This window comes from Pristiophorus japonicus, chromosome 9 (genome assembly GCF_044704955.1).
Source record: "Pristiophorus japonicus isolate sPriJap1 chromosome 9, sPriJap1.hap1, whole genome shotgun sequence".
NCBI classification, from domain to species: domain Eukaryota; kingdom Metazoa; phylum Chordata; class Chondrichthyes; family Pristiophoridae; genus Pristiophorus; species Pristiophorus japonicus.
The window spans coordinates 186,835,764-186,861,733 of NC_091985.1; the positions used below are offsets into that span (position 1 = coordinate 186,835,764).

Consider the following 25,970-nt stretch of genomic DNA (forward strand, 5'->3'; position numbering starts at 1 on the left):
TGCAGTAACACCAGAGAGGGGACATTCACCTGCTCCATGTGTGGGCATGGTTTCACTCAGTCATCCGATCTGCTGAAACTCCAGCAAGTTCACACTGGAGATCTGTGGGAAGGGGTTCACTCAGGAATTGTGAGTTCACAAGTGACCGCAGGGGTTGGGTTCAACTATTATTACTGCTGCTAATCGCATCCTGACTGAATCGTGTTCATACTGTCAGTTGGGATTTGTTTCTGCTGATGTTAATAACCCCGAAAATTGGGCTGGAGTTTAATATTTTGATATTTCAAATAACACTATGTTGATATTTGATGTCTCCATGATAAGAGGAGACAAATTGTTATCCTGTCACTGACTGCTCCATGTTGCGCGTTTCCTCCTTTCTAACTCTAGATTATTTTAGTTCTCATACTTTTGGTTACTCTCAGGGACAAGTCCCAGTTCTCCATACCTTCCAGAATGCCTCTCTTTGCCTTGGTGTCCAGGATAGCGATAGCTAACATGCCCAGGATCACTAAACACAAAACCCAGTCTGTTAATCACTTTCAGCAACAGGACTTAGCGTGTGCCCACAGCATCTCTCTCACCTTGTGAATAGAGTATCACGCCTCCAAAGCTGCTTTCAATTTAAATTTGAATCCACTCAGTAAATGTATTGTTTTAAGATATGTACAAGTAAACAGATCACACCAAACAATTGGCAAAGGTTTACAGTCAACAAGATGAACAAGTAATAAAGTCACAGCCCAATAACACAGTTCTATATTCACAGGAGAAAGTCTGTTATCTTTGTGCTCGAATGTCAGTCGGTGAGATGAGAGACTGAATCACTTTCCACACTCAGCTGATAAATGGTCTCTCCCTGATGTGTTTCCACCCGATGCGCATCTGCATCCATTCCCACTGTCCCCAGATTTAGTGTTGAATCAGCAGGGCACACGAGTCTCACAGTCTGAACGATTGGTTGAAGGTGCATCCACACACAGAACATGTGTCCTGTTTCTCCCCGCTGTGATTGGTGTTTTTCCAAAGGCTGATGATAAGGTGATCCTGATCAATCCGGGGAATCTCTCAAATCTTGACGTGATGTTTGGTTTGAGTTTCCCAGCTGCCGATCCTCCCCTTCTAAAACCCTGCAAATGGAGATTACAAAAGTTGTTACTTTAAGTATAAGATATCAATTTCCACTGTGGTAGGCATCAGAGCTGAGTCCAATCCTGCCCTCAACTAACATCCACACACTTCCCAGTTGATGTCATTGGATCGGTATCAAGAACAGGGGCACTGGCTAATTTTTACTCATATTTAGCCCAATGGTACTGAGGACAATTATAACCCTGAACTGTTGCCTTGGCTGAGATCAACTAACAGCCCAGATGAAGGACCGAACTTGGGACCTTCCCAGTCAGTATTGCAGAGTGTTCTAAAATTTGAGGGTTGGGGGAGGGTGAGAAAGAATATTTTGAAACAGATTTTACTCCACCTTTAAATAAAACCTTCGGCACACTGCACAATTCTGAAGTCTTTCCAAATTAGACAGGCAAGCAAGGATCATCAAAAATAGAGACACATTTTAGAAAGGCGCAAATCACTGAAATAGACAGCTTTACAATAATTGCACAGTACAGAAGGGTGCGACTGTTAATGGGAACTCGTTTTGTGAAGTCCTCCGACACTCCGAGATAAACTGGACTGTTCATTTAAGTATAAATAGGCAGAGAAAAGTTAGTCCCTGTCCCTTTAAATATCTGCCCCATTCCCCTATCAAGCACCGCCGGATAGGCTCCCGACGGGTCTGAAAGACCTAAGAATATATATTGCACCATGTAAAGCAGAACAAAATTCTAAAAGGACAAAGGGTGTTAAAAAAACAAGCCTGAAGGCTTTGTGTCTTCATGCAAGGAGTATCCGCAATAAGGTGGATTAATTAACTGTGCAAATAGATGTTAACAAATATGATGTGATTCGGATTACGAAGACGTGACTCCAGGATGATCAGGGCTGGGAACTCAACATCCAGGGGTATTCAACATTCAGGAAGGATAGAATAAAAGGAAAAGGAGGTGGGGTAGCATTGCTGGTTAAAGAGGAGATTAATGCAATAGTTAGGATGGACATTAGCTTGGATGATGTGGAATCTATATGGGTAGAGCTGCAGAACACCAAAGGGCAAAAAACGTTAGTGGGATTTGTGTACAGACCTCCAAACAGTAGTAGTGATGTTGGGGAGGGTATCAAACAGGAAATTAGGGGTGCATGCAATAAAGGTGCAGCAGTTATAATGGGTTGATTTTAATATGCACATAGATTGGGCGAGCCAAACTGGAAGCAATACGGTGGAGGAGGATTTCCTGGAGTGCATAAGGGATGGTTTTCTAGACCAATATGTCGAGGAACCAACTAGGGGGGAGGCCATCTTAGACTGGGTGTTGTGTAATGAGAGAGGATTAATTAGCAATCTCATTGTGCAAGGCCCCTTGGGGAAGAGTGACCATAATATGGTGGAATTCTGCATTAGGATGGAGAATGAAACAGTTAATTCAGAGACCATGGTCCAGAACTTAAAGAAGGGTAACTTTGAAGGTATGAGGCGTGAATTGTCTAGGATATATTTGCGAATGATACTTAAGGGGTTGACTGTGGATGGGCAAAGCCAGACATTTAGAGACCGCATGGATGAACTACAACAATTGTACATTCCTGTCTGGCGTAAAAATAAAAAAGGGAAGGTGGCTCAACCGTGGCTATCAAGGGAAATCAGGGATAGTATTAAAGCCAAGGAAGTGGCATACAAATTGGCCAGAAATAGCAGTGAACCCGGGGACTGGGAGAAATTTAGAACTCAGCAGAGGAGGACAAAGGGTTTGATTAGGGCAGGGAAAATGGAGTACGAGAAGAAGCTTGCAGGGAACATTAAGGCGGATTGCAAAAGTTTCTATAGGTATGTAAAGAGAAAAAGGTTAGTAAAGACAAACGTAGGTCCCCTGCAGTCAGAATCAGGGGAAGTCATAACTGGGAACAAAGAAATGGCAGACCAATTGAACAAGTACTTTGGTTCGGTATTCATTAAGGAGGACACCAACAACCTTCCGGATATAAAAGGGGTCAGAGGGTCTAGTAAGGAGGAGGAACTGAGGGAAATCCTTATTAGTCGGGAAATTGTGTTGGGGAAATTAATGGGATTGAAGGCCGATAAATCCCCAGGGCCTGATGGACTGCATCCCAGAGTATTTAAGGAGGTGGCCTTGGAAATAGTGGATGCATTGACAGTCATTTTCCAACATTCCATTGACCCTGGATCAGTTCCTATCGAGTGGCGGGTAGCCAATGTAACCCCACTTTTTAAAAAAGGAGGGAGAGAGAAAACAGGGAATTATAGACCGGTTAGCCTGACCTCAGTAGTGGGTAAAATGATGGAATCAATTATTAAGGATGTCATAGCAGTGCATTTGGAAAATGGTGACATGATAGGTCCAAGTCAGCATGGATTTGTGAAAGGGAAATCATGCTTGACAAACCTTCTGGAATTTTTTGAGGATGTTTCCAGTAAAGTGGACAAGGGAGAACCAGTTGATGTGGTATATTTGGACTTTCAGAAGGCTTTCATCAAGGTCCCACACAAGAGATTATTGTGTAAAGTTAAAGTACATGGGATTGGGGGTAGTGTGCTGACGTGGATTAAGAACTAGTTGTCAGACAGGAAGCAAAGAGTAGGAGTAAATGGGTACTTTTCAGAATGGCAGGCAGTGACTAGTGGGGTACCACAAGGTTCTGTACTGGGGCCCCAGCTGTTTACATTGTACATTAATGATTTAGACGAGGGGATTAAATGTAGTATCTCCAAACTTGCGGATGACACTAAGTTGGGTGGCAGTGTGAGCTGCGAGGAGGATGCTATGAGGCTGCAGAGTGACTTGGATAGGTTAGGTGAGTGGGCAAATGCATGGCAGATGAAGTATAATGTGGATAAATGTGAGGTTATCCACTTTGGTGGTAAAAACAGAGAGACAGACTATTATCTGAATGGTGACAGATTAGGAAAAGGGGAGGTGCAACGAGACCTGGGTGTCATGGTACATCAGTCATTGAAGGTTGGCATGCAGGTACAGCAGGCGGTTAAGAAAGCAAATGGCATGTTGGCCTTCATAGCGAGGGGATTTGAGTACAGGGGCAGGGCGGTGTTGCTACAGTTGTACAGGCCCTTGGTGAGGCCACACCAGGAGTATTGTGTACAGTTTTGGTCTCCTAACTTGAGGAAGGACATTCTTGCTATTGAGGGAGTGCAGCGAAGATTCACCAGACTGATTCCCGAGATGGTGGGACTGACCTATCAAGAAAGACTGGATCAACTGGGCTTGTATTCACTGGAGTTTAGAAGAATGAGAGTTGACCTCATGGAAACGTTTAAAATTCTGACGGGTTTAGACAGGTTAGATGCTGGAAGAATGTTCCCAATGTTGGGGAAGTCCAGAACCAGGGGTCACAGTCTAAGGATAAGGGGTAAGCCATTTAGGACCGAGATGAGGAGAAACTTCTTCACCCAGAGAGTGGTGAACCTGTGGAATTCTCTACCACAGAAAGTAGTTGAGGCCAATTCACTAAATATATTCAAAAGGGAGTTAGATGAAGTCCTTACTACTCGGGGGATTAAGGGGTATGGCGAGAAAGCAGGAAGGGGGTACTGAAGTTGCATGTTCAGCCATGAACTCATTGAATGGCGGTGCAGGCTTGAAGGGCTGAATGGCCTACTCCTGCACCTATTTTCTATGTTTCTATGTTAACTGAAAAGTGTGCACACAAAGTCTTTGCTATCTATCAATCTTTATATATATTCACGTGTGTGTAAACTAAACACATCATTCTTAAAGTTTGTTCGTCAATTCCACAGAGATAAGTTATTATTTTCGCCAGTTGTTTTCCAGCATTTTATTTCCTTTTATTTACAATGTAATTGCAGAGTGTTTAATCCCTTTACCATTTATTGATGACCCATTGTCTTGTGTGCTCTTGTTTAGAAAGTGATGTCACACTGACCATTCCGTTACCAAGGTGACCATGTCTGTCTGCAGTATTCAGTGGGAAAAGGGATTAAATCTCACCGAGGATAATGAGCAGCCACCCACCAGTCTCTGCACTTTATTGTCCAGTGATCACCTCATCGTCACACAGAAGCTCCCGATATTTACCTCCAGTGTGGATAACTTGTAAAAGTGATATTACAAATAAAATTGTAGGGCTGAAAGAGGAGTTGGGTGAGGGGGTTTGGAGAGAAGGGTGAAAGAGGAGTTAGGGTGATGAGTTGGAGATTTGGGGTGAAGAAAGTGTTGGGGCGAGGGGTTTTGGTGAGTAGGGGTGAAGGAGATGTTGGAGTGAGGGCGTGAGAAGAATGGAGTGATAGGGGAGTTGGTGTCACGGGTTAGAGAATAGGGATGAAAGATTAATAGGGGAGGGGGTGTTGGAGAGCAGGGGTGAAGGAGGTGTATGAGTGAGGGTAATTTACTGCCCATTAATCGCCTCTGTTGAACTATGATGGGATTTATTTTTCCTTTAAAATGTTTTGTATCATGTGTTTCACTGAAGTTAGAAGTGAGGCTGCAGTTCCTTCCAGGCACTGACTGTTTGTGGTGAATTAATGTGGGTAGTGTTAATTGGGAATAGATTTGTGCGGGATCATTCTGTGCTGAATGCGTTGCTGGGCTGTGGGTTTTCCCTCAGTCCCAGGTATGAGGTACTGTTGACATCAAATCCAGGATCCACTTACATTGTGACATCAAATCCAGGGACTCCTTACACTGAGGCATCAAATCCAGGGACATATACTGTAACAGCAAAACCAGGGACCGCTTACACTGAGGCAACAAATCCAGGGACACATACTGTAACACCAAATCCAGGGACCAGTTACAATGAGACATCAAATCCAGGATTAATTACATCCTGACACCAATTGAGGGATTACTAATACCGTGACAACAAATCCAGGGACCAGTAACACCGAGGCATCAAATCTAGGGACCACTTACACTGAGATTACAAAATGACATAGGATATAAGGCACAGAAATGGACCATTCAGATGAACCAGTCCATGCTGGTGTTTATGCTCTGCTCGGGAATTAGAGAGCCTCAGTATGGGGAATGGTCATGCTGGTGAAAGCAGCTCGAGTTAGGGGGAAAGGTGGGTAATGAATGAAGATATGATGGTGGAATCAGATGGTGATTGGTGGGGCATGGTGACAGATTTTTGTCAGAAGCTCTTTTCAGGCAGGCTGATTAGTTGTAATCATTGCAACAATTGTATTCATCTGTGCTTGTCCCAAAATTGCCAAATCTAATATCACTAATGTATTTTGCGCAGTAAAGAAGATTCCTTGAATGAACTTGGTGAGTGGGCAAATGCATGGCAGGTGAAGTATAATGTGCATAAATGTGAGGTTATCCACTTTGGTGGTAAAAACAGAGAGACAGACTATTATCTGAATGGTGACAGATTAGGAAAAGGGGAGGTGCAACGAGACCTGGGTGTCATGGTACATCAGTCATTGAAGGTTGGCATGCAGGTACAGCAGGCGGTTAAGAAAGCACATGGCATGTTGGCCTTCATAGCGAGGGGATTTGAGTACAGGGGCAGGGAGGTGTTACTACAGTTGTACAGGGCATTGGTGAGGCCACACCTGGAGTATTGTGTACAGTTTTGGTCTCCTAACTTGAGGAAGGACATTCTTGCTATTGAGGGAGTGCAGCGAAGGTTCACCAGACTGATTCCCGGGATGGCGGGACTGACATATCAAGAAAGACTGGATCAACTGGGCTTGTATTCACTGGAGTTCAGAAGAATGAGAGGGGATCTCATAGAAACGTTTAAAATTCTGATGGGTTTAGACAGGTTAGATGCAGGAAGAATGTTCCCAATGTTGGGGAAGTCCAGGGGTCACAGTCTAAGGATAAGGGGTAAGCCATTTAGGACCGAGATGAGGAGAAACTTCTTCACCCAGAGAGTGGTGAACCTGTGAAATTCTCTACCACAGGAAGTTATTGAGGCCAATTCACTAAATATATTCAAAATGAGTTAGGCGTAGTCCTTACTACCAAGAGGATCAAGGGGTATGGCGAGAAAGCAGGAATGAGGTACTAAATTTGCATGTTCAGCCATGAGCTCATTGAATGGCGGTGCAGGCTCGAAGGGCCGAATGGCCGATTCCTGCACCTATTTTCTATGTTTCTTTCAAATTTTGGTTAAAAGGTACGTCAAATGAGTGCAAAGTGAGAGACTCCGGTTCAGTCTATGACACCCACAAGCCGTATACTGAAATGAAAAAAGCTTTGGATTTGATGAGGGAAAAGATGAACTGCGTGAGAAGTGAAATAATCTAGACTAAAAAAAGGCCCAAAATGGAAGGGGGTGGAACATTAATTAGTCTCCTTTTATTATGGACTAATCAAATATTCGGCACAGGGTGCATGAAACAAGCTGATTTATTCAATATTTATCGAGAACATTAATCTCCGCGTGGCGTAATGGATAAGTCGTCTGACTTCGATTGTAACTGTGATGTTATTAGAAGATTGCAGGTTCGAGTCCGGACGCGGTCAGCTAACTCGCCGCGTGAAATTTTAGCATCCCAGAGTACTTAAGGAGGTGGCCTTGGAAATAGTGGATGCGTTGACAGTCATTTTCCAACATTCCATTGACTCTGGATCAGTTCCTATGGAGTGGAGGGTAGCCAATGTAACCCCACTTTTTAAAAAAGGAGGGAGAGAGAAAACAGGGAATTATAGACCAGTCAACCTGACATCGGTAGTGGGTAAAATGATGGAATCAATTATTAAGGATGTCATAGCAGTGCATTTGGAAAGAGGTGACATGATAGGTCCAAGTCAGCATGAATTTGTGAAAGGGAAATCATGCTTGACAAATCTTCTGGAATTTTTTGAGGATGTTTCCAGTAGAGTGGACAATGGAGAACCAGTTGATGTGGTATATTTGGACTTTCAGAAGGCGTTCGACAAGGTCCCACACAAGAGATTGATGTGCAAAGTTAGAGCACATGGGATTGGGGGTCGTGCACTGACATGGATTGAGAACTGTTTGTCAGACAGGAGGCAGAGTAGGAGTAAATGGGTACTTTTCAGAATGGCAGGGAGTGACTAGTGGGGTACCGCAAGGTTCTGTGCTGGGGCCCCAGCTGTTTACACTGTACATTAATGATTTAGATGAGGGGATTAAATGTAGTATCTCCAAATTTGCGGATGACACTAAGTTGGGCGGCAGTGTGAGCTGCGAGGAGGATGCTGTGAGGCTGCAGAGCGACTTGGATAGGTTAGGTGAGTGGGCAAATGCATGGTAGATGAAGTATAATGTGGATAAATGTGAGGTTATCCACTTTGGTGGTAAAAACAGAGAGACAGACTATTATCTGAATGGTGACAGATTAGGAAAAGGGGAGGTGCAAAGAGACCTGGGTGTCATGGTACATCAGTCATTGAAGGTTGGCATGCAGGTACAGCAGGCGGTTAAGAAAGCAAATGGCATGTTGGCCTTCATAGCGAGGGGATTTGAGTACAGGGGCAGGGAGGTGTTGCTACAGTTGTACAGGGCCTTGGTGAGGCCACACCTGGAGTATTGTGTACAGTTTTGGTCTCCTAACTTGAGGAAGGACATTCTTGCTATTGAGGGAGTGCAGCGAAGATTCACCAGACTGATTCCCGGGATGGCGGGACTGACCTATCAAGAAAGACTGGATCAACTGGGCTTGTATGCACTGGAGTTCAGAAGAATGAGAGGGGACCTCATAGAAACATTTAAAATTCTGACGGGGTTAGACAGGTTAGATGCAGGAAGAATGTTCCCAATGTTGGGGAAGTCCAGAACCAGAGGTCACAGTCTAAGGATAAGGGGTAAGCCATTTTGGACCGAGATGCGGAGGAACTTCTTCACCCAGAGAGTGGTGAACCTGTGGAATTCTCTACCACAGAAAGTAGTTGAGGCCAATTCACTAAGTATATTCAAAAGGGAGTTAGATGAAGTCCTTACTACTCGGGGGATCAAGGGGTATGGCGAGAAAGCAGGAAGGGGGTACTAAAGTTGCATGTTCAGCTGTGGATATCTGAACGGAATATATGGAATTAAGGACAGTAAAGTAAACGGGATATATGAAAATGTATAAGCCATGGAAGAATAGCTGGGAGAATGTCAGATTGCAAATAGTGCAACATCAGCATAAGCTAACAGTCTGTCTCAAGGTTTCAAGTCACTAATTCTGCCAATATATTATTGTAACATGAAATACATCTGCAGAATTGCAAGGTCTCAGTTAATAGTCACACCATTAGATTGAAACATTTAGAGGCAATACTTGAGCTTTCAAGAAGAACATCTCATATAGATTGACTAATGAGTGGCTGAGTTAGACTGTCAATCCATTTGTATTTTGTTGTCTGATTTCAAAACTGTATAACTGTTTACGCTTTACGATGTAACTTCACCGATCCGTAGGGAGTGTGTACGCTCTATCCAGAGAGTATATCTTCTGTCTGATAGTTCTTACTGGCCGGTAATAAAGACTGCTTTGTTCAAAGCACAAGAGGTATTCGACTCAGTAATTTTACTGAACCAGATTGAGGTAAAAGAATCCAGGAATTTACACAGCCATGAACTCATTGAATGACGGTGCAGGCTAGAAGAGCTGAATGGCCTACTCCTGCACCTATTTTCTAAGTTTCTATGTTTCTAAGCTTACGGGTTACGTCCCAGATAATTGTAACAGGGAAGCCCCACAGCTGTTCACTCCCTGGGTTAGAAACCCTGTGAACAGTCCCAGCGTTATTATCTCATAACAACATAAGACATTGGAGCAGGAGTCGGACATTTGGCCCCTGGAGCCCGCTCCGCCATTCAATGAGATCATGGCTGATCTGACCATGGACTCAGCTCCACTTCCCTGCACACTCCTCTGTTCCCTTATCGCTCAAAACTCTGTCTACTTCTGCCTTAAATATATTCAATGACCCAGCCTCCACAACTCTCTGGGGCAGAGAATTCCACAGATTCAAAACCCTCTGAGTGAAGAAATTTCTCTTCATCTCAGTTTTAAATGGGTTGCCCCTTATTAGGGTAAACTAAAACTAGGGGGTACAGTCTATGAGTGGAAATATCCTCCCTGCATCCACCTTGTCGATTCCTCTCGTTATTTTATGTGTTTCGATAAGATCACCTCTCATTCTTCTGAACTCCAATGTGTATAGGCCCAACCTACTCAACCTATCCTCATTAGACAACCCCCTCATCTCTGGAATCAACCTCTGAACAGACCCAATGCAATTATATCCTTCCTTAAATACGGAGACCAAAACTGCACGCAATACTCCAGGTGTGGCCTTACCAATACCCTGTACAGTTGTAGCAGCACTTCTTTGCTTTTATACTCTATTCCCCCCCCCCCCGCCCCTTGCAATAAAGGCCCAACCTATTCAACCTTTCGTCATGTCAACTCCCTCATCCCCGGAATTAACCTAGTGAACCTTCTCTGAACTGCCTCCAAAGCATGTATATCTTTTCGTAAATATGCAAACCAAAACTGCACGCAGTATTCCAGGTGTGGCCTCACCAATACCTTGTATAGCTGTAGCAAAACTTATCTGCTTTTTCCACCTTGCAATAAATGCCAACATTCCATTTGCCTTCCTGATTCCTTGCTGTACCTGCATACTAACTCTTTGTGTTTTATGCACAAAGATCCCCAGGTGTCTCTGTACTGCGGCACTTTGCAATTTATATTATAATTTGCTTTTCTATTATTTCTGCTAAAGTGGATAACCTCACATTTTCCCACATTATACTCCATCTGCCAAATTTTTGCCCACTCACTGAACCTGTCTATATCCGTTTGCAGATTTTTTGTGTCCTCACAATTTGCTTTCCTATCCATCTTTGTATCATCAGCAAACTTGGCTACATTAAACTCGGTCCTTTCATTCAAGTCATTAATAATAGATTGTAAATAGTTGAGGACCCAGCACCGATTCCTGTGGCACCAATCGGAAAGTGACACATTTATCCTGACTCTCTAACTAACAGAAAACAACCAATCCTCTATCCATGCTAATATATTACCCCCAACGTCGTGAAATTTTATCTTGTGCAGTAACCTCTTATGTGGCACCTTATCGAATGCCTTCTGGAAATCCAAATACACTACATCCACTGGTTCCCCCTTATCCACCCTGCTCGTTACATCCTCAAAGAACTCCAGCAAATTTGTCAAACATGATTTCCCTTTCATAAAACCATGCTGACTCTGCTTGATTGAATCATGCTTTTCCAAATGTTGCGCTACTGCTTCCTTAACAATGGACTCCAGCATTTTCCCAACGACAGATGTTAGGCTAACTGGTCTATAGTTTCCTGCTTTTTGTCTGCCTCCTTTTTTAAATAGAGGTTTTACATTTGCGGTTTTCCAATCTGCTAGGACCACCTCAGAAGCCAGGGAATTTTGTTAGATTACAACCAATGCTTCCACTATCTCTGCAGTCACTTCTCTTAAGAATCTAGGATATAAGCGATCAGGTCCAGGTGACTTGTCCCATTATTTTATCGAGTACTGCTTCATTAGTGATAGTGAATGCATCACGTTCCTCTCTCCCTATAGCCCCTTGATTATCCACTTCGTAATTAGTCTCAGTGACCGAGTGTTTTACTCTAATTAAACTGATCTCGGACTGTTTCTGTCAGATATTAACTCTTGCACGGTCCCAGCAAACACTCCCACTCCCTCGTCCCTCCGATGTTTCTGCAGGATTGCTTTGTGAAGACGGGCTGATGGAGAGAAACACCCTGCACAGAATGATCCCAAATTGAGCATCTCCAAGGGACAGGATTCCCAGCTTTAATCATTCTCTGTCCTTTCCGCCCAGGCACAGTTCCTTTGCTCAGATTCTGATAAAAGGAAATTGGGAAAAGTGCACTTTGATTTTTACAGGCTGTATTAGTGCAGAGAGCTGTGCATGCGCGGTTCAGCCCCGTTCCCTGTGTCGATTTGCAGTGAGCAGAAGAGCACATGTGCCATCCCCTCCCCCAGCCCTGCCTGTGATCGCCATTCACTCAGTAAGTGGAAGAATATGGTTTTAAACAGCCGGAAACGGATACCCCTCGGCCCCGGGGTAAGGCAGCGAGCAGCAGCCTCCTTACAGCAGCACAGCGCTTTGGGAGCATGTCTACAGATGGGCTCAGAGATCGGCATGGTGTCCAAGGGGGAGATCAGGGTGAGTCGGGGCAGTGTGTAAGAGACAGAGTGGAGCAAGAACCAGTCTCAGTGAGTGGGGGAAGGGAGAGGCCATTCTCAGGCTGTGTTTCGACAGTGTAAGGTAACAGAAAGTAAATCACCTCGCTCTTTCAAATCATTGCTGCTTTCTTTCCCCAAATCAGCAGTGAATGTTTCTGATTCAGTTCCAATCTCACCGTGTCTGTTGTTCTTGGACAGTGAGCAGTGGAAACACAGCCTGACAGTGAGGATGTGGGGAGTTTCACAAAGTGCATCTATTGCAGACATCAGGAGAGGAGTGTGGGAGAAGATATTTTAAAGTCGGGTTATATTGTTTCGGTGTGTTGAGTTCTCCAGAACAATGTTGCTAGTGATCGAGAGATATATTGTCGCTCCCTCAGATACATCATATTCTCCCCCGCATCCATATCTTAGAACTAATAATGTTCTCGTATTATTGTTCTCAGAGCAAAATTCTTCAACCAGCCAGAACAAATGTGAGCTTTCCTCCTCCACCCGGAACATAAGGAACAGTGCAGACAGCTCCTTCTCACACACAGTAAGTACATTATCACTCTCAGAGCAGAGAGACACAGAACTGGCCTCAATCCTATTGTCACAGGCAGCAGAAGCTGTCAGTCCCACGGTGATCCGAAGTGGCAGAGTTACATTGTGAATCTTACAGCCACATGGAGCAGTAGAATCAGATGCTCTTAAACCATTGAAACAGATCACACTGATACGTACATTAAACACCCACACTCATTTGCCAGACACTGCCAGGTACAGATTATAACCCACACTCACTTGCCAGAAACTGACAGGTACAGATTAGACCGCACACTCACATACCAGAAACTGACAGGTACAGTGTAAAACATAAAACCACGTAGGCAAATAGATACAAATTAAAGACAGACTAACATACCAGAAACCTAGACACACAGATTAAACCCCCCCACACACACCAAAACCTGTCTGGTACAGAATAATACGCACACTCGCATATCAGAGACTGAGAGATACAGTATAAAACCCACACTCACACATCAGAGGCTGACATATTACAATCCATATTGCCATAACATAAATTGACATACAGTGAAGTGCCAATACTTACTTACCAGTTATTGACAGGTACAGGGTAAAGACCTCTCTTCCATACCAGAAACTGACAGATATAGAGTAAGGCCCACAATCACATATCAGAACTTGACAGGTACAGAATAAACCCCAGGCTCCCATAACAGAAATGGAGAGACAGAGAAAGGCCCACACTCACATACCAGAGACAGATAGATACAGAGTGAAACTCAGACTCATTTACCAGAGACCGACAGATACAGGGTAAACACTCACCTCCATAACAAAAATTGACAGTTAGAAAGGAAAACGAATACTCTATCAGGAATTGGTGGTACACAGTAAAACAATACTAACATACTGGAGAATGACAGGTATGGAGTAGAGCTCACATTCACATAACAGAGATGGACAGATACAGCACAAAACACACACTCACACACCAGGAATGGAAAGATACAGAATGAAACCCACAGGCAATTACCAGAAAGTGACAGGTACAGGATAAAACCCACACTCTCCTTACCAGAAACTGACATACAGAGTAAAACCCTCATTCATATCCCAGAGATGGACAGATACAGAGTCAAAACCACACTCCCACACCCACAATATTCATTCTATATTTACCCGTCAATGGTTCAGAGAGTGAAAGTGTCAGTATCTATCCTATAATCACCGGTCAGTCCCACACTGACACTGCACCGGAGATTGAAAGTGGCAGTGTACATCCTATACTCACCTGTCAATCAGAATCTGTCACATCGTGTCAGAGAATGACAGAGGCAGTATCTATCCAACACTCACCTGTCACATAGTATCAGAGAATGAGAGAGGCAGTATCTATCCAACACTCACCTGGCAATCCAACTCTGCCTCACTGTATCAGAGATTGAGAGATGCAATATCTATCCGATGTTAACAAATATATCCCATACTGATAGCAATATTAGAGAATGAAAGGTACAGTGTCTGTCCTATACACACCTGTCAATCACACACTGACACACAGTATAGAAAGTGACAGATAAAGTGTATAGTCTATCCTAATCAAGCAATTTAAAACTGTCCCATTGTATCAATGAGTGACAGAAACAATATCTGTCCCTTTTCACCGGACTAGTGAGTGTGGAACTGAAACCAGCCAGAGTCAGCACCTTCAGGGGAGGGAGAGGGAGGGGCACCAGTGAGTGTAGAACTGAACCCAGCCAGACTCAGCACCTTCAGGGGAGGGGAACCAGTGAGTGTTGAACTGAACCTAGCCAGAGTTGGTGATGATAATTAGGAGCGGAGGACAATCTGCCTTCAGACGTGCGATGTGTTTGAATTTCAGGGCAGGGACGGGGAAGAGTGTATGGGGCGGGAATTTACTGTTTTGGAGGAACAAGAGAGGAAAGAATGTTCCATACAATCTAGAATTGTCTGTTCTGAATTTCTGTCCTGTATTTGCAGTAATGATTTTGTAAACTCCTTTTCCAGGGTATCAGGAGGGGAGGATTTGCAGACGGGAAACTCAAACCAAACATCACATCAAGATCTGATGGAATCACTCTATTCCTCAGGACCTGAATATCATCGGCCTTTGAACGTGGAAGGAGAAATGTTTGTTTGTTCTGTCTGTGGGAACAGATTTCAAACATCAGTGTGACTGGAAAAGCACTGAGACACACACACCCGAGTGAGAGTGTTCCAGTGCACTGACTGTGGAAAGAGCTTTAACCAGTTACACAGCCTGAAAGAATATCGCACGATTGACAGCGGGGAGAAACAGTACACGTGTTCTGTGTGTGGACCAGGCTTCAACTGATCGCCCAACCTGGAGAGAAACAAGGACACCCACACCATGGAGAAACCGTGGGAATGTGGGGACTGTGGGAGGGGATTCAATTACCCGTCTGAGCTGGAAGTTCATTGACACAGTCATATTGGGGAGAGACCGTTCACCTGCTCCGAGTGTGGGAAGGGATTCACTGTGTCATCCCAGCTGCTGACACACCAGCGAGTTCACACTCGGAAGAGACTGTTCACCTGCCCTGAGTATGGGAAGGGATTCACTATATCATCCCACCTGCTGACACACCAGCGAGTTCACACTGGGGAGAGGCCGTTCACCTGCTCCGAGTGTGGGAAGGGATTCACCAAGTTATCCAATCTGCTGAGACACCAACGAGTTCACAAGTGACTGCGGGGTTTGGATTCTGCTGTTGTCCCAGACTAAATCATGTCCATTCTGACAGTTGGGCTTTCTTTCTGTTGATATTGACTTCCTCTATAACTAGGCTGAAGTTTTATATTTGGGATATTTCATCAATTAATCAACGAGAAGAGTGTCAGATGAAATAAATAATGCTGATTGTATTTGTATCCATACTTCACCCTTTAAAAAACATAAGAAATAGGAGCAGGAGTAGGCCATTGGCCACTGGAGACTGCTCTGCCATTTAATATGATCACAGCTGATCTGATCTTGGGCACAGCTCCACTTCCCTGCCCGCTCCCCATGAACCTTCACTTCATTATCGCTCAAAAATCTGGATATCTGGGGTCGAGAATTCCAAAAATTTATGACCCTCTGAGAAAAGAAATTTCGCCTCATCTCTGTTCTAAATCGGAGACCCCTTATTCTTAAACTATGCCCCTAATTCTAGATTTTCCCATGAGAAGAAACATCCTCTCTGCATCTACCTTGTTGAACCCCCTCAGTATCTTATATGTTTCGATACGATCACCTCTGATTCTTCTAAACTCCAATAAGTATAGAAACATAGAATCATAGAAATTAGGTGCAAGTGTAGGCCATTCGGCCCTTCGAGCCTGCACCGCCATTCAATAAGATCATGGCTGATCATTCCTTCAGTACCCCTTTCCTGCTTTCTCTCGATACCCCTTGATCCCGAAACCGTAAGGGCCATATCTAACTCCCTCTTGAATATCTCCAATGAACTGGCATCAACAACTCTCTGCGGCAGGGAATTCCACAGGTCAACAACTCTCTGAGTGAAGAAGTTTCTCCTCAACTCAGTCCTAAATGGCCTATCCCTTATCCTAAGACTATGTTCCCTGGTTCTGGACTTCCCCAACATCGAGAACATTCTTCCTGCATCTAACCTGTCCAGTCCTGTCAGGATCTTATACATTTCTATGAAATCCCCTCTCATCCTTTTAAATGGCAGTGAATAAAGGCCCAGTTGATCCAGTCTCTCCTCATATGACAACCAGTCATCCCTGGAATCAGTCTGGTGAACCTTTGCTACACTCCCTCAATAGCAAGAACGTCCTTCCTCAGACTAGGAGACCAAAACTGAACACAATATTCCAGGTGAGACCTCACCAAGGCCCTGTACAACTGCAGTAAGACCTCCGTGCTCCTAGATTCAAATCCCCTAGCTATGAAGGCCAACATACCACTTGCCTTCTTTACCGCCTGCTGTACCTGCGTGCCCACTTTCAGTGACTGATGAACCATGACACCCAGGTCTCGTTGCACCTCCCCTTTTTCTAGTCTGCCGCCATTCAGATAATATTCTGCCTTCGTGTTTTTGCCCCCAAAATGGATAACTTCACATTTATCCACATTATACTGCATCTGCCATGTATTTGCCCACTCACCTAATCTGTCCAAGTCACCCTGCAGCCTCTTTGCGTTCTCCTCACAGCTCACACCGCCACCCAGTTGAGTGTCAACTGCAAACTTGGAGATACTACTCTATTCCTTCATCCAAATCGCAAATGTGTATTGTAAAGAGCTGGGGTCCCAGCACTGAGCCCTGCGGCACCCCACTAGTAACTGCCTGCCATTCTGAAAAGGGCCTGTTTATCCCGACCCTCTGCTTCCTGTCTGCCAACCAGTTCTCTATCCATGTCAGTACATTACCCCCAATACCATGCGCTTTGATTTTGTACGCCAATTTCTTGTGAAGCCTTTTGAAAGTCCAAATACACCACATCCACTGGTTCTCCCTTGTCCACTCTACTAGTTACATCCTCAAAAAATTCCAGAAGATTCGTCAAGCATGATTTCCCTTTCATAAATCCATGCTGATTCGGTCCGATCCTGTCACTGCTTTCCAAATGGGCTGCTCTTTCATCCTTAATGATTGATTCCAACATTTTCCCCACTACTGATGTCAGGCTAACCGGTCTATAATTACCCGCTTTCTCTCTCCCTCCTTTTTTAAAAAGTGGCGTTACATTAGCTACCTTCCAGTCCATAGGAACTGATCCAGAGTCGATAGATAGTTGGAAAATGATCACCAATGCATCCACTATTTCTAGGGCCACTTCCTTTAGTACTCTGGGATGCAGACTATCAGGACTCGGGGATTTATCGGCCTTTAATCCCATCAATTTCCCGAACACAATTTCCCACCAAATAAGGATATCTTTCAGTTCCTCATTCTCACTAGACCCACTATCCCAGAGTACATTCAGAAGGTTATTTGTATCTTCCTTTGTATTGGTTCAATTGGTCTGCCATTTCTTTGTTCCCCTTGATAAATTCACCTGAATCCAACTGCAAGGGACCTACGTTTGTCTTTACTGATCTTTTTCTCTTCACATATTTATAGAAGCTTTTGCAGTCAGTTTTTATGTTCCCTACCAACTTCCTCTCGTACTCTATTTTCCCCTTCTTAATTAAACCCTTAGTCCTCCCCTGTTGAATTCTAAATTTCTCCCAGTCCTCAGGTTTGTTGCTTTTTCTAGCCAATTTATATGCCTCTTCCTTGGTTTGAAGTTGCATGTTCAGCCATGAACTCATTGAATGGCGGTGCAGGCTAGAAGGGCCGAATGGCCTACTCCTGCACCTATTTTCTATGTTTCTATGTTTAACACCAACCTTAATTTCCCTTGTTAGCCATGGTTGAGCCACCTTCCCAGTTTTCTTTTTATTCCAGACAGGGATGTACAATTGCTGAAGTTCATCCATGTGATCTTTAAATGTTTGCCATTGCTTATCCACCGTAAACCCTTTAAGTATCATTTGCCAGTCCATTCTAGCCAATTCACACCTCATACCGTCGAAGCTACCCCTCCTTATGTTCAGGACTCTAGTTTCCGAATTAACTTTGTCAGTCTCCATCTTAATAAGGAATTCCACCACATTAGGGTCACTCTTCCCCAAAAGGCCTCGCACAACAAGATTGCTAATTAGTCACTTATCATTACATATCACCCAGTCTCGGATGGCCAGCTCCCTGGTTGGTTCCTCGACATATTGGTCCAGAAAACCATCCCTAATACACTCCAGGAAATCCTCCTCCACCGCAGTGCTACCAGTTAGATTAGCCCAATCTATATGTAGATTAAAGTCGCCCATGATTACTGCTGTACCTTTACTGCACACATCCCTTATTTATTGTTTGATGCTGTCCCCAACCTCACTACTACTATTTGGTGGTCTATGCACAACTCCCACTAGCGTTTTCTGCCCTTTGGAATTCCGCAGCTTCACCCATACCGATTCCACATCATCCAGGCTAATGTGCTTCCTTACAATTGTATTGATTTCCTCTTTAACCAGCAACGCCACCCCGCCTCCTTTTCCTTTCTGTCTATCCTTCCAAAATGCTGAATACCCTTGGATGTTGAGTTCCCAGCCTTGGTCACGTCCTCTACAGTCTTTACGGTAGAGGACACTAACAATATCCCAACAGTGAATAGTCAAGGGGCTATACGGCGGGAAGGAACTTAACACAATCACGTCGTATCCGTTAACTGCTATCTGCACAGTCAATTAATCCACCTTATTCCGAATCCTCCTCGCATTGAGGCACAGAGCCTTCAGGCTTGTCTTTTTAAATACACTTTGCCCCTTTTGAATTTTGCTGTAATGTGGCCCTTTTTGCTTTTTGCCTTGGGTTTTTCTGCCCTCCACTTTTACTATTCTCCTTTCTATCTTTTGCTTCTGCCCCCGTTCTATTTCCCTCTATCTCCCTACATAGTTCCCATCCCCCTGCCATATTAGTTTAACTCCTCCCCAACAGCACTAGCAAACACTCTCCCTCGGACATTGGTTCCGATCCTGCCCAGGTGCAGACCGTCCAGTTTGTACTGGTCCCACCTCCCCCAGAACCAGTTCCAATGTCCCAGGAATTTGAATCCCTCCCTTCTGCACCAAAGGCCCAAGCTGTTCAACCTTTTTTCATGAGTCAATCTCTTCACCTCAGGAATCAAACCAGTAAAGCTTCTCTGAACTGTCTCCAATGCAAGTATATCCCTCCTTAAATAAGGAAATCAAATTGTAGCAGTATGCCAGGTGTGGTCTCACCAATACACTGTACAGTTGTAGCAGGATTTCTCTAATTTTATACTCCATCCCCCTTGCAATAAAAGCCATCATTCCATTTGCCTTCCTGATTACTTGCTGTACCTGCATACTAACTTTTTGTGTTTTACGTCCTCTACAGTCTTTACGGTAGAGGACACTAACAATATCCCAACAGTGAATAGTCAAGGGGCTATACGGCGGGAAGGAACTTAACACAATCACAATCAGTAAGGAGGTGGTACTCAGTGAGATACTGGGACTAAAGGCAGATAAATCCCCTGGACCTGATGGCACCCTAGGGTCTTAAGAGAAGTAGCGGCAGGGATCGTGGATGCATTGGTTGTAATTTACCAAAATTCCTTGGATTCTGGGAAGGTCCCAGCAGATTGGAAAACCAAAAATGCAACACCCCTATTTAAAAAAGGAGGGAGACAGAAAATAGACTAGTTAGCCCAACTTCTGTCATTGGGAAAAAAGCTGGAGTCCATTATTAAAGAAGTAGTAGCAGGATATTTGGAAAAGCAGAATTCGGTCAGGCAGAGTCAGCATGGATTTATGAAGGGGAAGTCATGTTTGACAAATTTGCTGGAATTCTTTGAGGATGTAATAAACAGGGTGGATAAAGGGGAACTAGTGGATGTGATGTATTTGGACTTCCAGAAGGCATTTGTCAAGGTGCCACATAAAAGGTTACTGCACAAGATAAAAGTTCACGGGGTTTGGGGGTAATATATTAGCATAGACAATTGGCTAACCAACAGAAAACAGAGAGTCGGGATAAATGGTTCATTGTCTGGTGCAGCAGGGATCAGTGCTGGAACCCCAACTATTTACAATCTATATTAATGACTTGATGGAAGGGACCGAGTGTAACATAGCCAAGTTTGCTGATGATACAAAGATGCGAGGAAAAGCAATGTGTGAGGAGGACACACAAAACTTGCAAAATGACATACACAGGCTAAGTGAGTGGGCAAAAATTTGGCAGATGGAGTATAATGTTGGAAAGTGTGAGGTCATGCACTTTGGCAGAAAAAAACTCAAAGAGCAAGTTATTTAAATGGAGAAAGATTGCAAAGTGCTGCAATACAGTGGGACCTGGGGGTACTTGTGCATGAAACACAAAAGGTTAGTATGCAGGTACAGCAAATGATCAGGAAGGCCAATGGAATCTTGGCCTTTATTGCAAAGGGGATGGAGTATAAAAGCAGGGAAGTCTTGCTACAGTTCTGCAGGGTATTGATGAGGCCACACCTGGAATACTGCGTGCAGTTTTGGTTTCCATATTTACAAAAGGATATACTTGCTTTGGAGGCAGCTCAGAGAAGGTGCACTCGGTTGATTCCAGAGATGAGGGGGTTAACTTATGAGGAAAGGTTGATGAGGTTGTGCCTATACACATTGGAATTCAGAAGAAAGAGAGGTGATCTTCTTGAAACGTATAAGATTATGAGGGGGCTTGACAAGGTGGATGCAGAGAGGATGTTTCCACTGATAGGGGAGACTAGAAATAGGGGGCATAAACTTAGAATAAGGGGTCGCCCATTTAAAACTGAGAAGAAAAGAAATTTCTTCTCTTTGAGGGTTGTAAATCTGTGGAATTCGCTGCCTCAGAGAGCTGTGGCTCATTGAATAAATTTAAAACAGAGATAGACAGCTTCTTAAACGATAAGGGTTATGGGGAGCGGGCAAGAAAGTGGACCGGAGTCCATGATCGGATCAACCATGATCATATAAAATGTCGGAGAAGGCTCGAGGGGCCGTATGGCCTACTCCTGTTCCTATTTCTTCTGTTCTTATGACAGAGACCCACCCTGGTCCCTCTGTACTGCAGCATTTTGCAATATCTCTCCATTTAAATAATAATTTGTGTTTTTCTTTTTCTTGCAAAAGTGGATAACCTCACACTTTCCCACATTATACACCATCTACAAAATTTTTTCCCACTCTCTTAGCCTGTCACTATCCCCCTGCAGATTCATTGTGTCCTCCTCACAACTTGCTTTCCCACCCATCTTTGTATCATCAGGAAACTGAGCTACATTACACTTGGTCCCAATAGTTGAGGTTCCTAGCACCGATCCCTGCGGCATCGCACCAGTTACTGTTTGACAACCGGAGAATGAACCATTTATCCTGATTCTCTGTCTTCTGTTAGTTAGCCCTCCCTCTATCCATAAGAACATCAGAAAAAGGAGCAGGATTGGGCCATTTGGTCCATCGAGCCTGCTCCTCTATTTAATACAATCATGGCAGATCTGATCATGGTCTCAGTTCCACTTCCCTGTCCGCTCCCCATAACCCTTTATTCCCTTATCACTCAAAAATCTCTCTATCTCCACCTTAAATATATTCAATGACCCAGCCTCCACAGCTCTCCGAAGCATAAAATTCCACAGATTTACAACCCTCTCAGAGAAGAAATTCCTACTCATCTCTGTTTTAAATGAGCGGCCCCTTATTCTAAGATCATCCCTCTAGTTCTTGTCTCCCCCATCAGTGGAAATATCCTCTCTGCATCCACCTTGTCAAGCCCCCTCGTAATCTTGTACGTTTCAATAAGATCACCTCTCATTCTTCTGAACTCCAATGAATAGAGGCCCAACCTATTCAACCTTTCGTCATGTCAACCCCCTCATCCCCGGAATTAACCTAGTGAACCTTCTCTGAACTGCCTCCAAAGCATGTATATCTTTTTGTAAATATGCAAACCAAAACTGCACGCAGTATTCCAGGTGTGGCCTCACCAATACCTTGTATAGCTGTAGCAAAACTTCTCTGCTTTATCCACCTTGCAATAAATGCCAACATTCCATTTGCCTTCCTGATCACTTGCTGTACCTGCATACTAACTTTTTGTGTTTCATGCACCAAGACCCCCAGGTCCCTCTGTACTGTAGAACTTTGCAATTTTTCTCCATTTAATTTATAATTTGCTTTTCTATTTATTCTGTCAAAGTGGATAATCTCACCTTTTCCCACATTATACTCCATCTGCCAAATTTTTGCCCACTCACTTAGTCTATCTATATCGCTTTGTAGATTGTTTGTGTCCTCCTCACAATTTGCTTTCCCACCCATCTTTGTATCATCAAGAAACATGGCGACATTACACTTGATTCTCTCATCCAAGTCATTAATAGATTGTAAATAGTTGAGGCCCCAGCACCGAACCCTGCGGCACCCCACTAGTCACAGATTTTGGCAATCAGAAAATGTCCCATTTATCCTGACTCTCTGTTTTCTGTTAGTTAGCCAATCCTCTATCCATGCTAATATATTACCCCCAACCCCGTGAACTTTTATCTTGTGCAGTAACCTGTTATGTGGCACCTTGTCAAATGCCTTCTAGAAATCCAAATACACCATATCCACTGGATCCCCCTTATTCATCCCGCTCATTACATCCTCAAAGAACTCCAGCAAATTTGTGAAGTGAGAGTTCCCTTTCATAAAACCATGCTGACTCTGCTTGATTGTATTATGCTTTTCCAAATGTCCTGCTGCTGCTTCCTTAATAACGGACTCCAGCATTTTCCTAATGACAGATGTTAGGCTAATTGGTCTATAGTTTCTTGCTTTTTGTCTACCTCCTTTTTTAAGAACAAAGCAGCCCACTTGATTGGCTCTGCATCCACCACCTTCAACATTCACTCCCTCCACCACCGGTGCACCGTGGCTGCAGTGTGTACCATCTGCAAGATGCACTGCAGCAACTCACCAAGGCTTCTTTGGCAGCACATCCCAGACCCGCGACCTCTACCTTCGAGAAGGACAAGGGCAGCAAGTGCATGGAAACACCATCACCTGCAAGTTCCGCTCCAAGTTACTCACCATCCTGACTTGGAAATACATCCTTCATAGTCGCTGGGTCAAAATCTTGGAATTCCCTCCCTATCAGCACTGTGGGAGCACCTTCACCACACGGACTGCAGCGGTTCAAGAAGGCGGCTCACTCTCACCTTCTCGGGGGCATTTAGGGATGGGCAATAAATGCTGGCCTCGAGAGCGTCGCCCACATCTGAAGAACAAATGAAGAAAGGAATCAAATTAATCAGAATGCACCAGATTAAAGTGACAATTCAGCACTTTATGGGGAGGTGATCGGCCCAGACACATTGGGACTGAATAGTATTTAGAAAGATCCAGATAAAGGGGCAGGGGTAACACAGATGCAACAGACACAAATATAGCCACACGCGTACACACAGACACACATATAAGCACAGACATATAATCACACACACACACAGGTACAGACATCTCCCAAACACACACACAGCCCGTACACAGACATATATCACACACACACACAGCCTGTACACAGACATATATCACACACACAGCCCGTACACAGACATATCACACACACAGCCCATACACAGACATATATCACACACACACACAGTCCATACACAGACATTTTCCAACATTCCATTGACTCTGGATCAGTTCCTATGGAGTGGAGGGTAGCCAATGTAACCCCACTTTTTAAAAAAGGAGGGAGAGAGAAAACAGGGAATTATAGACCGGTCAGCCTGACCTCAGTAGTGGGTAAAGTGATGGAATCAATTATTAAGGATGTCATAGCAGTGCATCTGGAAAATGGTGACATGATAGGTCCAAGTCAGCATGGATTTGTGAAAGGGAAATCATGCTTGACAAATCTTCTGGAATTTTTTGAGGATGTTTCCAGTAAAGTGGACAAGGGAGAACCAGTTGATGTGGTATATTTGGACTTTCAGAAGGCTTTCGACAAGGTCCCACACAAGAGATTAATGTGCAAAGTTAAAGCACATGGGATTGGGGGTAGTGTGCTGACGTGGATTGAGAACTGGTTGTCAGACAGGAAGCAAAGAGTAGGAGTAAACGGGTACTTTTCAGAATGGCAGGCAGTGACTAGTGGAGTGCCGCAAGGTTCTGTGCTGGGGCCCCAGCTGTTTACATTGTACATTAATGATTTAGACGAGGGGATTAAATGCAGTATCTCCAAATTTGCGGATGATACTAAGTTGGGTGGCAGTGTGAGCTGCGAGGAGGATGCTATTAGGCTGCAGAGTGACTTGGATAGGTTAGGTGAGTGGGCAAATGCATGGCAGATGAAGTATAATGTGGATAAATGTGAGGTTATCCACTTTGGTGGTAAAAACAGAGAGACAGACTATTATCTGAATGGTGACAGATTAGGAAAAGGGAAGGTGCAACGAGACCTGGGTGTCATGGTACATCAGTCATTGAAGGTTGGCATGCAGGTACAGCAGGTGGTTAAGAAAGCAAATGGCATGTTGGCCTTCATAGCGAGGGGATTTGAATACAGGGGCAGGGAGGTGTTGCTACAGTTGTACAGGGCCTTGGTGAGGCCACACCTGGAGTATTGTGTACAGTTTTGGTCTCCTAACTTGAGGAAGGACATTCTTGCTATTGAGGGAGTGCAGCGAAGGTTCACCAGACTGATTCCCGGGATGGCGGGACTGACCTATCAAGAAAGATTGGATCAATTGGGATTGTATTCACTGGAGTTCAGAAGAATGAGAGGGGACCTCATAGAAACGTTTAAAATTCTGACGGGTTTAGACAGGTTAGATGCAGAAAGAATGTTCCCAATGTTGGGGAAGTCCAGAACCAGGGGTCACAGTCTGAGGATAAGGGGTAAGCCATTTAGGACCGAGATGAGGAGAAACTTCTTCACCCAGAGAGTGGTGAACCTGTGGAATTCTCTACCACAGAAAGTAGTTGAGGCCAATTCACTAAATATATTCAAAAGGGAGTTAGATGAAGTCCTTACTACTCGGGGGATCAAGGGTTATGGCGAGAAAGCAGGAAGGGGGTACTGAAGTTTCATGTTCAGCCATGAACTCATTGAATGGCGGTGCAGGCTAGAAGGGCTGAATGGTCTGCTCCTGCACCTATTTTCTATGTTTCTATGTTTCTACACAGACAGCCTGTACACAGACATATATCACACACACAGTCCATACACAGACATATATCACACACACACACACACAGTCCATACACAGACATATATCACACACACACACAGCCCGTACACAGACATGTATCTCACACACAGCCCGTACACAGACATATATCACACACACAGCCCGCTCCTGATGCCAGCTTACTTGACGTCACACAGACCGCGTTGCCAAGTTACCGACGTCACAAAGCTCGCATTGCTGGGTTACGGACCCGACACGCGCTGGGGCGGTTGAAAGGTGCGCCAGGATTCAAATCAGGAGCCATGTGACTGGGAACGGCGCGCCTCCAGCTGTGGAAGAGGGCGGGGCGATTCGGCAGCTGTGCCGGGCGTGGATTGGTGGGGCCAGCTGTCAATCAGTTGCTTTCACCCAATAGCAGCGA

The 25,970-nt window shown here is 44.4% G+C and overlaps 1 long non-coding RNA gene across 1 annotated transcript; it reads right to left on the bottom strand.

Moving 5' to 3' along the window:
• Positions 1-648: 648 nt before the first annotated feature.
• On the bottom strand, positions 649-25,831 carry LOC139273374 (uncharacterized). Its single transcript, XR_011595090.1, has 3 exons — positions 25,733-25,831; positions 23,442-23,628; positions 649-1,130 (listed from the first exon to the last, which is right to left on the bottom strand). It is a non-coding gene; the product is annotated as an uncharacterized lncRNA (long non-coding RNA).
• Between the last annotated feature and the right edge of the window lie 139 nt (positions 25,832-25,970).